The sequence below is a fragment of the Alligator sinensis genome, unplaced genomic scaffold (genome assembly GCF_000455745.1).
Source record: "Alligator sinensis unplaced genomic scaffold, ASM45574v1 scaffold634_1, whole genome shotgun sequence".
In the NCBI taxonomy this organism is placed as follows: domain Eukaryota; kingdom Metazoa; phylum Chordata; order Crocodylia; family Alligatoridae; genus Alligator; species Alligator sinensis.
The window spans coordinates 203,865-217,909 of NW_005842558.1; the positions used below are offsets into that span (position 1 = coordinate 203,865).

Below are 14,045 nucleotides of genomic sequence, written 5' to 3' on the forward strand. Positions count from 1 at the left end.
TGTTCCTCCCAGGAGCATGGGGCCTCTCCTCTTCCTCCTCCTTGCCGGGGCACCAGGAGGTAAGTGGGGACACCCTGCCCTGCCCCAGGCCCTGTGCTCTCTGCTGTGGCAGCTTGAGGGGGGAAGGGGGATGGTGGACGCAGCCTCCAGTGCTATGCAGGGTGACATGGAGTGGGGCCAATGTTTCCCCGAGCTGAGGGGTTCTGCCAAGGAGAAAGAGCCCTCTGAGAAGACCTAGGGGTTACGCACAGCTCCGCCCCATTTCCAGGGGCTTGCACTCTGTGCTCAAGATCAGGGCAGGAAACCCCTCACCCAGGTCTCTCCCCCACCCCTGGTAGTCTCCCCACTACTGCCCATGGCACCTTGGAGCCTGCGTCTACAACAGACCACCATTCTCCATAACTCTGGCAAAGCAGAAGTATGGGGGCTGACACTGGTGGGGGATGTGAAGATCCACGCCCTGGACTGTGCTACCTGCCCCATCCATTTCCTCCAGCCTTGGGTCCAGGGCACCACCAGCCCTGAGCACTGGCACAACAGGGAGCTGCTGATCCACCTGTAGCTGGCCAACTTCATCTGCCAGGTCAACAAGTGGGCACAGCAGGAGGGCTTGAGCTGTGAGTACGGGGGTGGCAGGGAGGGAGTGCATCCCCTCCCTCTTCTTCCCCTTGCCCTCCTCCTCCTCTTCTCACCCGCTCCCTTCCCATCCCATCCTCAACCCCTTCATGACCCAGAGCTCTTGCAGGGGGCTTACAGCACCAGCCTCAGGGGTGAGGATCTGGTCAGCTTCTTGGTGGGCAAATGCATGGCTTGGTGGCAGGACCAGCTAGCACTACATGTGTGGGACACCCTGAACTGTGACAAGGTTGCAGCCAATACAGTGGAAAACTTACTCAACCACACCTGCATCCAGAACCTGCAGACTCTGCTCTGCAATGGGAAGGAGGTGATGGAGAGGCAGGGTGAGGCCCCCAATGCTAAGGTAAGCCCCCCCAAAATAACATAAAACTGCCTCTGGGGGAGGGGGCAGCAGATACTTCTATCCAGCTGTTGTCTGTGCCAAGAAGCAGCTGCCTCTGGAGTGAGGCACTTCCTGCCTGTGGTGCCACAGATACCCTGACCCAGCCTCTGTCTGCCCTCCCCAGAGCACCCCGTGGTCACGGTATATGCCCAGCAACCCGTTGTCACCCCAGAGCTCCCACTGATGCCAGTTTACTGGGTCACCGGCTTCTACCCACGGCCCATCCAAGTGGCCTGGCTGCAGGATAGCAAGGAGGTGCCTCCAGGCCTGGGCCTCAACTCCAGCGGCCTCCTGCCCAACATCAACATGACCTACCAGCTGTGTAGCATCCTGGCTCTGAATCTGTCTTCTGGGCACCATTATGCCTGCCTCGTGGAGCACAGCAGCCTGGGCAGCCATGGCTTGGTCATGCCCTGGGGTAGGTGCAGGACAGAGCTGGGCACAGTGGGGGGAAGGTATCAGCACTGGGGAATGGACAGATCCCACTTGAGGCATGAGCTACCACCTGTGACCAGCTCCGGCCCCCTGCCCCCATGCTCCAGGCTTGGGTGTAGTGGATTCCCCTTCAGGGGCTGAGGCCATGTACCAGCAGATCCAAAGAGACAGCTTCCTGGGTAAGAGGTAGCCCAGTCCCACCCTGCCTCAAAACCCTGGTGGTCTAGTCTCAGCTCCCAGCTCAGTTGGCTCCAAGCCTCAGACCTACATGTGCATGATGAGCCACTGATGCCAGCACACCTCCACAGGACAGCTCTCCCAGCTGGAACTGGGCTTTCTTCCTGAGACTGTCACCTGCCCCAGGCCTTCCAGGGATGGCTGATGGGACCCCTCCTTAGCTCTTCCACTAGCTCCTCCAGCCCAATCACTGCCCTGAACAGGGAGAGAACCCAGGTGTCCTGGCTTCCAGCCCCACCATGGTGAAGGCAGGGCCTAGGACAGGGAGGCAGACCAGACCATGCAACAGGGGATTCTTGCTCCCCTCCCTCTGCTGCCTTCCAGAAAGCAAAACCCACTGGAAAACCAATGTGACCATGCGTATCTTGGTCACACTTCTCATCCTGGCCATGGTGGTGGCAGCCATTGTGTGCATGCAGCAGAGACAGAGATGAGCTGCCTTCCATCCTTTTCCTCCTCCTCTCCTGACTCACAGGGGAAGGGGTTTCTCTACATTTCCCATGGCCCTTACCCAGCACTCATGGTGCGATCTGTACTTGCAGGAGGTATGAGAACATCAGCTGTCCTGGGATGATGTGACTTGTCTCCAGCTCTTTGGTTGAGGCTCTGCCAGTGATGTGGAGATGGGGCGGACAGTCCATGGCACTCTCCTTTGTCCATTGGGCATCTCATGGGTACAATAAAATAGTGGATGGCTTTCCTTGGCACTGTATCATGACCTGGAGCCCCCACAATCACACATCAGAGATGCAGAGACTAGGCCTCACCGGAGACCCAACAATAAACCCCTGGGATACAGAGCACCTCTCCGTTTTGTCCCCTTCACCAACACAGAGCAGGACAGGCACACGTACAACCTGTACCACCCCACTTCAGACCCAAGGGATCTAACCCCAGCCCTGCCCAGGGTCAGAGCTATGGAAGAAATGAGGAGGAGTCTGCATCGATCCCAAGAGTTTTATTTTGGGGACCTCAGCTGGAAGGAAACACAGACATCCTGGCTCCTAGCCCCCATTCCCTTCCCCACCCTGGGAGAGAACCCAGGCATCCTGGCTCCCAGCCCAGACCTACTCTAACTCCTGCCAGACCCTCCTGACCTCATTCTCCTTCCAGAGCTGGCTTGGAACCTGGGTATCTGGGCTCCTAGCCTGCCTGACCCTTTTCTCCCTGATCCTAGGGTGATAAGCCTGGCTGGTCTTTCTCAGTTGGAGACCCCTAGCCACTGAATACCCCAAGGGCATGGGGAGCAGCTAGAGTCCTGGGCTGCTCCTCTGTGGTGGCTGGACAGATCCTACAAGGACAGACAGAGTGTGGTGAGCTCCAGGGGACCAGGTGCACCATCCCCTTGTGCCCTGTGGAAGTAAGAGGGACTCATGGTGTTTCCTCCACCACAGGACAGTGACCATGCCTGCTGCACCCAGCAAGGAGTTTGGCAATGCCAGGCCCACATCCTGGTACCCACCAGGCCCTAAAAGAGGGGTTGTAGTAGTTGCTCAGATATAGGACACTTACCAAGCAACACAGCATGGAGAAATGCCCTCCCAGGCAGCCTATCCCGGGTTGCAGACCAGGAAGACAGCTGGGTCAGGCTGGGAACATGGAACAACTCAGTGAACCACAGCATGCAACAGCCCAAGGCATTCACGGGAGACAGGCAAAATGTCCTGTGGAGTAACGCACACCACATTTGAGGCACCAGAGAAGCTTTGGAGGAATGGAACCTCACTGAAAACCCCTCATTGGACAGGAGACATAGTGGCCGGCAGGCAGCAAGACGCTACAGACAAATAGCCAGCTAGCCAGGCAGCACTCAGGAGTGCTAGGAGGGGCTGAGAGTGGAATCTGAGGTTCCAGGATCCCTGAGAGGGACTGAGGGTGGGATCAGCGGGTTTGGGAGCCCAAGAGCTATTGTGTGGTGGGAATAGACTCAGAGATGGGACATGTACTGTTTATTGTTCAAACTAGTGATTCTAAAAGGGGCAATACCTCTGAGTGGGGCCCAGCACATTAAAGGGGCTGCACTGAAAGAAAGAAGAAGGACCAGAGAGACCACCTTGAAAAAGGAGCTGGCAACATCTGCAAGACACACCTATTCAGGAGAAGTGTGGGTGGGCTGTAGGGGAGGAGGAGCCCCGTAAAGACACCACTCGAGGACAAGATGTGGCAGGTGAATCCATAGAGCAGGGCCAGGGGTTAATACCTCTGCCACCAAAGGGACCTAGACCTTACTTCTGTTAGAGTGGGAAGCCAGCAGTGGAACCACAATGTACTATCACCTGCCTCCCAGGACCCTCTGCTGCCTCTGCCCCTTCCCCCCCGAACATAGATGGAGCCCAGGTATATGGACTGCCCATCCTGCCCCCACCAACTCTCTAGTCTACCTGTACCCTCCCTGAAGTCTGCTCATCCCTCGCTGCTCCACAACCAAGCTCTGTGACTGCAGCTGGGCACTGACACCCAGCAGAGGAAGTGGGACCAGGTGGTGGGAGTGAGCTCTGGATCCATTAACCCCCCCCCCCCCCGAAGGAGGAACTTGGTGCTGTGCCTGCTCTGGCATCTCCTTCCATCTCCCTTCTGCACAGAGAGGGCAGAACTGAACGTCAGCCCCTGGGGCACTGGGCCCAGACCTGAGGATTGTGATGCATCAGCTCCAGCTCGGAAAAGCTCAACTTTAGGAGAAATCCTGCCATAGGAACCCAGGCCCAGTAGCCATCTGGAGCCCCCCCAGTACCACCTAGCAGGTCTGACCTGAGAGGAGCAAGAGGTGGAGCCTGGGTCCTGGCTGGGTGAGTGCTGCTGGTTACCAGCCACCCCATAAGGTGGCTTGAGGCTTCCCCATTGTGGCCAAAGATGGAATACACTGGTGACTGCAGTATGTTAGCTTGCACGGCCATGGGGGGAGGAGGAGAGGGCCCTGCTGGACTGCAGATCTAGCTGACTCTTGCCCCCATCTCTCTGGAGGCTCCTGGCTCTGTTCATCACATGACTCCTCCCCTGCCTTCCTTCAGGCCTTCTCCTTGTGACAGCCATGAGCCCCATGTCTGCAGGGTTGCATGGGATGACAGTGGGTTTTCCCCCCTCCTTCCCTGTATTTAAACTTGCTGCTTTTGCAATGATACCGCCAGTCACCTCACTCTAGTGTTAAAGCAGGAAGGTCTGCTCCTCCCCCTCCTTTCAGGCCTGCTTTACTCCCCTATGTTGTGACCCCACTCTAAGTAAGGGGGAGGTTGGCATGGAGGGTGTACAGACTGGCCACAGGTCCCCTGAACTTCTCACTCTTCCATTTTTCCCCACTCCACATTCACACAGGGCTTCTTCTCCTAAACCTCTCTTTGACTCCAGCTCCACCCAGAGCTTAAAACCAGCTGCGTCATGGGGACAGCCACCTTTATTCAGGCTGCGGGGAAGGGAGTCTACTGACTTCAGGGCTGAGGATACTTGTCTTGATTCCTTCTAAACTCTTCATTCCCCATGTGTTAATGACCCTCTCTCCATTTTTAATGGTCTTTCATGGTCCCACTCCTCTAGCTCCCCATCCTCCCATAGATGGTGTGTAGAGGGGTATGGGGGGTATGTGCCCCCCCCCACCCTGAAATTGGCCCTCGCCAGCCAGGGAGTGGGGAGCACTGGCCAGTGCCCCACCAGTGCTTCTGGGGTCAGCGATTGGCCACTGGGGGACTACCCCACCATTGGCAATTGGTCACTGGTGCTCCCCCCAGAGCCAGGAGGTACCAGTCACCCATGCTTTAGTCTGCTGCTGTCTGTTGGCTGCTTCTAGTCATATCATGCCCCTTTCCCAAATGCTGTGGCTTGGTTTTTAAGTTAACTCAGCTGAACGTGAGCTCTGTGGGGAAGTATGAACTCAGCTGAATGTGAGCGGGGTGGAAATCATTTTCATAGAGTATTGGAGCTGAAAGGGACCTGCAGAGGCTGTGTCTAGCCCAGCCCCGTCAGACATCACATCAGCCCTGTCCAAACCATCCCAGAAAAGCCCAGTGGGTGCAGAGAGGAGTGGTGGGGAGTGTGTTTAGACTGGCCACAGGTACCCTGAAACTCACACTCCTCCATTTTCTCTCCAGTCCACATTCACACAGGGCTTCTCCTAAACCTTCTATCTTTGCCTCTAGCTGCACCCAGTTTAAAACCTTGCTTGCCTATATCCTTAGACCAACATGGCTACAACCAAAAACCCAAATTATTCACCTTCGGCCTTTTTTACCCTTTCTTTTTTTCCTCCCTCCCTTCCCTGCTCTACCTTGTGGTTTCCTAATTTCCACCTGTTTACATGCTCACTAACAGCCTGTCACACTTTTAGCTTCTCTCATTCCTTGGAGTCTCAGAACAGCAGAGACTTCTTATGCTTGAAGAAGGGTGATTGTGCCCAAAATAACCAATTGGTCTAATAAAAGATACCATGTCTACTCAAAGAACAACTGACTTCCTACCCTTTGAGCAGGGGGCAGAACCCAATAATCTTGCAAGGTCCCTTCCAGCCCTAACGTCTATGACATCTATGAACCTTGCCTGCCTATGTCCTTAGACCAACACAGCTACAACCAAAAACCCAGCAGATTGAGTTAGGTTCAGGAGCACACACCCCCTTCTCCCCCAGATTAGCTCAATAGCAGGCTCAGTGAGAAAACAGCTGTCAGAGCTAGAAAAATGGGTGACAGATAAACCCAGTCCAGATTTTCAGGATAAAGATGCATTCTGTGTACCAGATACATTTGTGCAGTTATGTGATCTGTGATCTTCATGGATAGTAAAAAAGGAAGGAAATTAGTCACTCAGGAAGGATTGCAATGAACATGAAAGAGGTACAAAAAAAAAGGAATACAAGTTAAAGACTGCAATTGATGCATCTCCAGCAAAACCAAGGAAGTGATTCTTCTGCTCTACTCAGCATTGGTGAGACCACAGCTGGAGTACTGCATCCAGTTCTGGGCTGCACTGCACTGCACAAGGACATGGTAAAGTTTGATAGAGTCCAGAGAAGGGCCACTCACATGGTCAGAGACTTGCATGGCAAACTATAAAAGAAAAGACTGAGGGACCTGGGACTCTTCAGCCTCAAAAAGCGAGGGCTGAGAGGGGACTTGGTAGCAGCTTATCACTACATTAGAGGAGTACATCAAAGGCTCAGTGAGCAACTGTTCACCAGGGCACCCTTGGAAAAACCAAGAGTAATGGCCTCAAACTTCTGGAAGACCATTTCAGGCTCAACATCAGGAAAAACCTCTTCGCAGTCAGGGTGTCCAGACTGTGAACTAAGCTCCCTCCAGAGGTGGTGCAGTCACCTACCCTGGAAATCTTCAAGAGGAAACTGGGTGGTCATCTTGCTGGAGTCACTGACCCTAGTTATCTTTCTTGCCTGGTGCATGGGGGCTGGACCTGATGATCTTCTGAGGTCCCTTCTAGCTTTACAATCTATGAATCTATGAAGTTTTTGTGACTGCTTATCCCGCTCTGCTGAAGCCACGCCATGCCCATCAATCTTGACAGGCATTTCTTCTCCTGCCTCGGATGTGGTGGCTCCCTCCCCCCTGCCCGCCTCTGCCTCCTACCCCACAGCAACCGCAACCACATCTGTCTCACTGCCTGAGGTGGCAGTGGTGGCAGATGATAACTATTTGAGTTGGTCTAATAAAAGATACCAAATTTACCCAAAGAACCTCATCTGCCAATTGACCACTTTACATTTCCAGCAAAAACTGTTTTATCTATTTAACCTCATGGGCACCCATTCCATAACAAGGAAGTGTGGACATAAGACTTTACAGGCTCTGGAGCTACACCTGCTGGACGAATTACATAACTATCAATGAAGACAGACCCTAACATGATAGAAGTTACAAACCGAGTTGCAGAACAAGTTTCAACTACATCTGGTTCAACTAAACTATATCCATCAAGCTTTATTTATCACACGATGATTGGGCTCCTAAATAAGCTATAGCCCCATACACATGTATCATGTTATGGGTTATAACACATTATCAGGTTGTAAAGTGTAACTTCTATCATGGCCCCAAATCAAGACATTTGAAGGGCTGAATCAGTGCAGCGTGTTACTCTGTGATCTGTCTGTCTCCTCCACCGTGGGCTCCTCAGAAGGCAGCACAGGATCCTCTGGGAGACACTGGAGATATAGCAGCTGCGGGGAATGCAGCACTGGGCAGGCACTGACCGGGTGCTAGGATCCAGCTGGGCTCACTCCCTGCACTGAGGGGAGGAGATGCCCCTCTCCAGCACAACTCCTGCGGATGGAGCCCCTGCACTGTGCTGGCTCTGCTCCTGGCAGTTCCTGGGCTGCAGCCCCTTCCCCAGACTCACAGACCCCAGAGCCCAGGCTGCCTAGGATGGTGATAGACACCCCCCAGTCTGCCCCTCTCCTCCCAGAAGCAGAGGGGCTGGCATAGACCCAGACACTCAGCTCTCCCGGCACTCCACTCTGGGGTCCACTGGCTCAGAGATGGGCACCATCTCCTTGGGGGATCCCTCAGGACAGAGCCCCCTGCACTTACCTTTGGGCCATTGATCTTGGTGACCTTCAGGGATCCTGGGTTTCTCCGATTAAAAAAAAAATCCCATATTTTCTGATTTAAAAAATAACCCCAAATCCACATTTTTCTGTGATTAAAATTAATATATATATATATATTATATACACTCAAACTGCTGATCTGGCTGTACCTGGCCAACTTCATCCAGCAGGTCCTCAAGTGGGCACAGCAGGAGGGCTTGAACTGAGTACCACAAGGGACTCCCTTCCCTCTTCTTCCCCCTCCTTTCACCCACTCCCCTCCCATCTCAACCCTAGACCCCTTCCTGACCCAGAGCTCCGTGGTCTATGAGCTCCTGCCTGGCAGTGTCTTGGCAATGCCAGCCTGGGGGGTGAGGACTGTGGCGGGCCAGCAGGGGGTGCTCCTGCGTTGAGCCACTCACATCACTGCACCCGACCACCTTCCAGGCTCCGAGTGCCCCCCTGGGGTGCCTCCCGTCCGGCCGACCCTTCCCTGGAGCACGCCCGCTAGCCTGGGGTTCCCGCTGCCACCATCCAAGGCTCTGGACTCAATTCTGGCTCTGCGCACCTTGGAGAACACAGGCCTGATCGTCCAATGGGTGCTAGACCCAATACCGGCACTTGGGGCACTTCCCCAAGTCAGGGGCTTATTAGGAAAGCCTCCCTTAGTCCACAGACCTAAGGGGCCTCCTCGACATAATTTAACCCACTCCTCAATAAGTCTCCACACCGGTCACAAGGAGAACTTTATTGATTACAGGGGGTAGGGCGGAAACAGGGTAAAAGGCAGAGCAATATCAGAGGAATCTCAGGAATCCCATAGAGCAAACCAGTGTGGCTGATGGTAGCCATTTGATCACGCATCTGAGTTAATGTAATCTAAATATCTAGTCTGATCTCGAGTAGCTTACTCACTCGCATCGTCCAGAGGCGGTTGGAGTTTCCCTCTGGAGGCAGGGTGCTCTGAGCATGCGGTTATGAGGAGGGAGCCTGTTTCAGTTTCACCTGGATGACTGCATAGCTAATGGCTACCTTCTTCGTGGCTGGGCCGTTTTATAACCTCTCTGACCTCAGCAGCCCGGTCCAATCGAAGCTGCCAGTGCTATCCACAAGCCAACCAATCTAAAAAAGCATCACTGGCTACCTGGGCCGGTGAGTGGGGCTTTTTCAACCCCCTCCCCAGGTGACCAGAGCATCCGCCCCCGAGGCACAAGGCTTTTGTCATGTAGACAGGGAGAAAGCTCCCCCTCCCTGAGGGATTCAACACCAGCCTCTCACGCTGGCAGAGACAGATCTCAGGAGAGGGGCGCTGACGGTGGCATTTCTGCCACAGGGACTGGGTCAATTTCTTGGTGGGGGTGTGGGTGGCTGTGCAGCAGGGGAAGCTGATGTGGCACGTGTGGGACAGCCTGAACTACAACAAGGGCATGGCTGACACACTGGAAGACTTACTTAATCTTACCTGCCTTCAGGACCTGTGGGCTCTGCTGCATGATAGGAAGGAGATGCAGGAGAGGCGGGGTGATGGTGAGGTCATGTCCTGGCCATGACCCCGAGTGCTGGGCACCACTACATCTACCACTTGGAGCACAAGAGCCTGGGTAGCCATGGCCTGGTCATGCCGTGGGGTAAGTGCAGAGCATGGCTGAGCACAGGGGAATGCATCTTCCATTCACTTCACCCCTGAAGTCATCCACTACTCCTTGGTCTCAAGTAGTAGAACAGGGTGAATGGAACGTATGTAGCCTCTGCATTAGCTTTTCACAAGGATTAGAGTCCCGTTGGTTGTCTTCAAGGGGCTCCTCCTCCCCTGTACCCTGCTCACACCTCTTCTGAAGAGGTATGTCTTGCAGATGTTGCCAGATCCTCTTTCAGGGTAGTCTCTCTGGTACCTTTTCTTTCTTGCAGTGCAGCCCCTTTAATATTCTGGGTCCCACTCTGAGCCATTTCCCCTTTTGGAATCACTAGTCTGAAAAATAAACACTACTTCGGCCTGCCTCATCCCCTCCCTGAGTCTGTCCCCACCAGGAAATAGGCCTTGGACTCCTGGACACTGCTGGTCCAACCATCAGTCCCTCTCAGGGCTTCTGGACCATCAGGTCCCACTCTCAGCCTCTCGCTGGGCTCCTGAGTGCTGCCCAGCTGGGCAAGCCTGGCTACTCACATCCCTCACTCCTTGGTCTGTGACTACTTGCCGCCTGCCAGTGACAGTGTCTCCTGGGCGATGAGGGGTTTCTGGTGTGGCTCCACTCCTCCAAAGCTTCCCTGGTGCTTCATATGTGGCATGCACAACAACCCCAGGCATTCTGCCTATCTCTTGTGACTGTCTCAGGTTGTTGCATGCTGCACTTCCCCAGCTGTTCCCTGTTCCCAGTCTGAACTTTCCCAGGCTTTCTTCTCAGTCTGCAACCTGGGCAGGCTGCCTGGGAGGTCTTTTCTGTATGCTGTTTTCTGGTATGGGTCCTATGCCCAACCTCCTGCTACACTCCCTGTTTTAGTGCCTGGAGGGCACCTGGATGTGGGTCTGGCTATGGGCATCACAGTCTCCCTGATGTGTGCATCAGGTGTGGCTGCTGTCCTATGATGTAGGAGTTGCCATGAGTCCCTCTTCATTCCTGAGGGAACAAGGGGATGGTGCCCCCATCCCCCCGAGATGAGTACCGTTCTGCCTCTGCTTGCAGGATCTGCCCATCCAGTGGAAAGGAGCAGTCCATGGCTCTACCTGTTCTTCATAGCCCCTGGGTCTTCAGGGACTGGATGTCTCCAACTGAGCAAGACCAGCAGGCCCAACAACCCAGGGCCAGGGAGAAGGGGTTGTGCAGGCTAGGAGCCTGGACACCTAGGTCCCATGCCAGCAGTGGGGGGAGATTGAGGTCTGGAGGCTCTGACCGAAGTTAGAGTAGGACTGGTTTGGGAGCAAGGATGCCTGGGTTCTCTCCTTGGTTGGGGAGGGCTGAGGGAGCTGGTGGGGGCTGGCAGCCAGGACCTCTGGTTTGTCTCTCAGGATGGGGAGGGAAGTGGGGGCTGAATGTGGTAGAGGTATTCCTAGGTCCTAGGCTTCACTCTTGCTACTGGGTAGAAGCCAGCAGTGAAATCACAGTGCACCATCACCTGCCTCCCAAGACCCTCTGCTGATTCTGCTCCCCTTCTACACAGAGCATAAATGGGGCCCAGGCATCCCGGCTGCCCATCCTGCCCCCACAGATTCCCTAGACTCTACCTGTTCCCTCTCTGTGGCCCCTCGCTGCTCCACCAAGCCCCTGAGGGGGAACTCGCCACACCCAAACCAGTAGCATGGGGGCAGGGGATGGAGCCAGCTATGGGTAGGAGCCTCTGGCTCCAGGGTGCAGTCTGTCCCCTCCCCAGTGCTGAGAGCATCCCCCCACACCCAGCTCTGCCCCACATATACCCCAGAACATGATCAGGCCACAGCTCCCCAGGCTGCTGTTAATCCATGTGGCAAGTGCAACATGGACCAAGCCCATGAGGATGTGCAGCAGTTACACCATGGAGCAGGAGCTCCCCACAGGCCCCAGGTGCAGGGAGAGGCTGGGACAAGGATCCAACCCTGGCTCTGCACTGTTGCAGGCAGGATCTGTTGCTAAGGGAGATTGCTGCTAGGCCAGAGGCACAGGGCTGAGCTCCAAAAGCCCTCAGGGAAGTGATAGGTGGGGAATGAGCCCAGCTGCACCCCCAGGTCAGGCTCCCTCAGGCTGGAGAATTTCAAAGGGTGGGAGGGGGTGGTGAAGGGCAGGATCCTGTGAGTGGGTGAGCTCATATCCCTGGGGCTGGTGGGGACTAGTGGCTCCTGCCCCCACTGCCCAGTTCAGGGGAGGCTGTGGCTTGAGGCCTTCACTGCAAGAGTCAAGGAGTGCAAGACCTGCCTGGACACCTGGGTCCCCAGGCTATGAGCTTGGGAGCTCCCAGTTTTTCCAGGTACTGACACCAAGTGTGGGAAGTGGGATCAGGCAGAAGGTGGGAGCTCTGGTTCCATCAGAAACACCCAAAGGAGGAACTTGGTGCTGCGCCTGCCCCAGTATCTCCTTCCCGCTGCTTTCTGCAGAGCTAAGCATCAGGCCCCCAAGGCACTGGGCCCTGGCCTGGGGATTGAGATGCATCAGTACAAGCCAGTCAGAGCCTGTCTTTAGGAGGTGTCCCTAACCTGGGAGTTGAGTCCCAACAGCAGGCTGGAGCCCCGCCAGTGCCACCCAGTGGGGTCTGACACCAGAGGAGCAAGAGGAGGAGGCTGGGTCCTGTCTGGGCAAGTGCTGCTGGGTACTGGCCACCCCACAAGGTGGCCTTGGCCTCCCCCTTGTGGCCAATGGTGGAATACCCTGGTGGCTCTGGTACCCTAGCTTGCATGGCCATGGAGGGACAGGGACAGGACCCTGCTGGCCTCCAGATCTTGCTGACCCTTGCCCCCCATCTCTCTGATGAGCCCTGGCACTGCCCATCATATGGCTCATCCCCTGCCTTCCTCCAGGCCTTGTCTTTCCTGTGAAAGCTGAGGGCCCCATGGCTGCTGGGTGGCATGAGATGGCAGCAGTTCCCTCCCCCTCCCTCTCCTTCCATCCCCCATATTAGAAGCAGTTGCTTTTGCAATGATATCACCTCTGCCCTCACACTAGGGTTCGAGAAGACAGGACTGCTCCCCTCCCTCCGTTCAGCACCACCGTGCTCCCCTCTGTTGTGGCCCTGCTCTAAATGATGGGTGTGGCGGGCCAATAGGGGGCGCTCCTGCGTTGAGCCGCCCACCTCCCTGCGCGCAACCACCTTCCAGACTCCGAGTGCCTCCCTTAGGGTGCCCCCCGCCCGGCCGCCCCCTTCTCTGGAGCACCCCCGCTAGCCTGGGGTTCCGGCTGCCACCATCCAAGGCTCTGGACTCACTTCTGGCTCTGTGCACCTTGGAGAACACAGGCCTGATCGTCCAATGGGAACTAGACCCAATATAAGCACTTGGGGCACTTCCCAAGTCAGGGGCTAATTAGGGAAGCCTCCCTTAGTCCACAGACGTAAGGGGCCTCCTTGGCATAATTTAGACCCACCCCTCAATAAGTCTCCACACCGGTCACAAGGAGAAATGTATTGATTACAGGGGTAGGGCGGAAACAGGGCAAAAGGTAGAACAATATCAGAGGAATATCAGAGGAATCCCATAGAACAAATCAGGGTGGCTGACGGTAGCCTTTTGATCTTGCATCTGAGTTACTGTAAGCTAAATATCTAGTCTGATCTCGAGTAGCTTACTCACACGCATCATCCAGAGGTGGTTGGAGTTTCCTCCGGAGGCAGGGCACTCTTGGAGCATGCCGTTATGAAGAGAGAGCCAGTTTCAGATTCACCTGGATGGCTTCATGGCTAATGGCTGCCTTCTTCCTGGGCCAGGCCTTTAAATAACCTCTCTGACCTCAGCAGCCCGGTCCAATCGAAGGTGCCAATACTGGCCACAAGCCGACCAATCTCCCAAGCATCCCTGGTTACCTGGGCCCGCACACAGGGCCGGGCTTTCCCCCTGCCCAGGTGACCAGAGCATCCAGCTCCCAGGCACCAGGCTTTTGTCATGCAGACAAGGAGGGAGATCCCTGACCTGAGGGATTCAACAGCAGCCTCTCAGGCTGGCAGAGACAGGTTTCTGGAGAGGGGCACTGACGGTGGCATTTCTGCCACACTTCCCCCCCCCCTTTATAAGCTCCGACGAGGGCCGTGGGTCCAGCCGTGTTGGGTCACGGAGTTCCCACGGGATGCAAGAAGAAGAAAAAGGAAAAACCATGGAACATGAAACAAGTTATGACAATAACATACAGAAACCATAAAACCTGATGGCAGTCT

At 55.2% G+C, this 14,045-nt stretch overlaps 1 long non-coding RNA gene across 2 annotated transcripts; it reads left to right on the plus strand.

The window, feature by feature from the left end:
* LOC102385704 lies at window positions 1-2,705 on the plus strand. 2 transcript variants are annotated; one of them, XR_003095987.1, is made up of 5 exons: window positions 1-59; window positions 497-617; window positions 746-982; window positions 1,146-1,439; window positions 2,236-2,705. It is a non-coding gene; the product is annotated as an uncharacterized LOC102385704 (long non-coding RNA). The 2 variants fall into 2 exon arrangements; XR_003095988.1 differs by lacking the exon at window positions 1-59 and having other exon boundaries at window positions 116-617; window positions 735-982; window positions 2,236-2,704.
* Window positions 2,706-14,045: the final 11,340 nt, after the last annotated feature.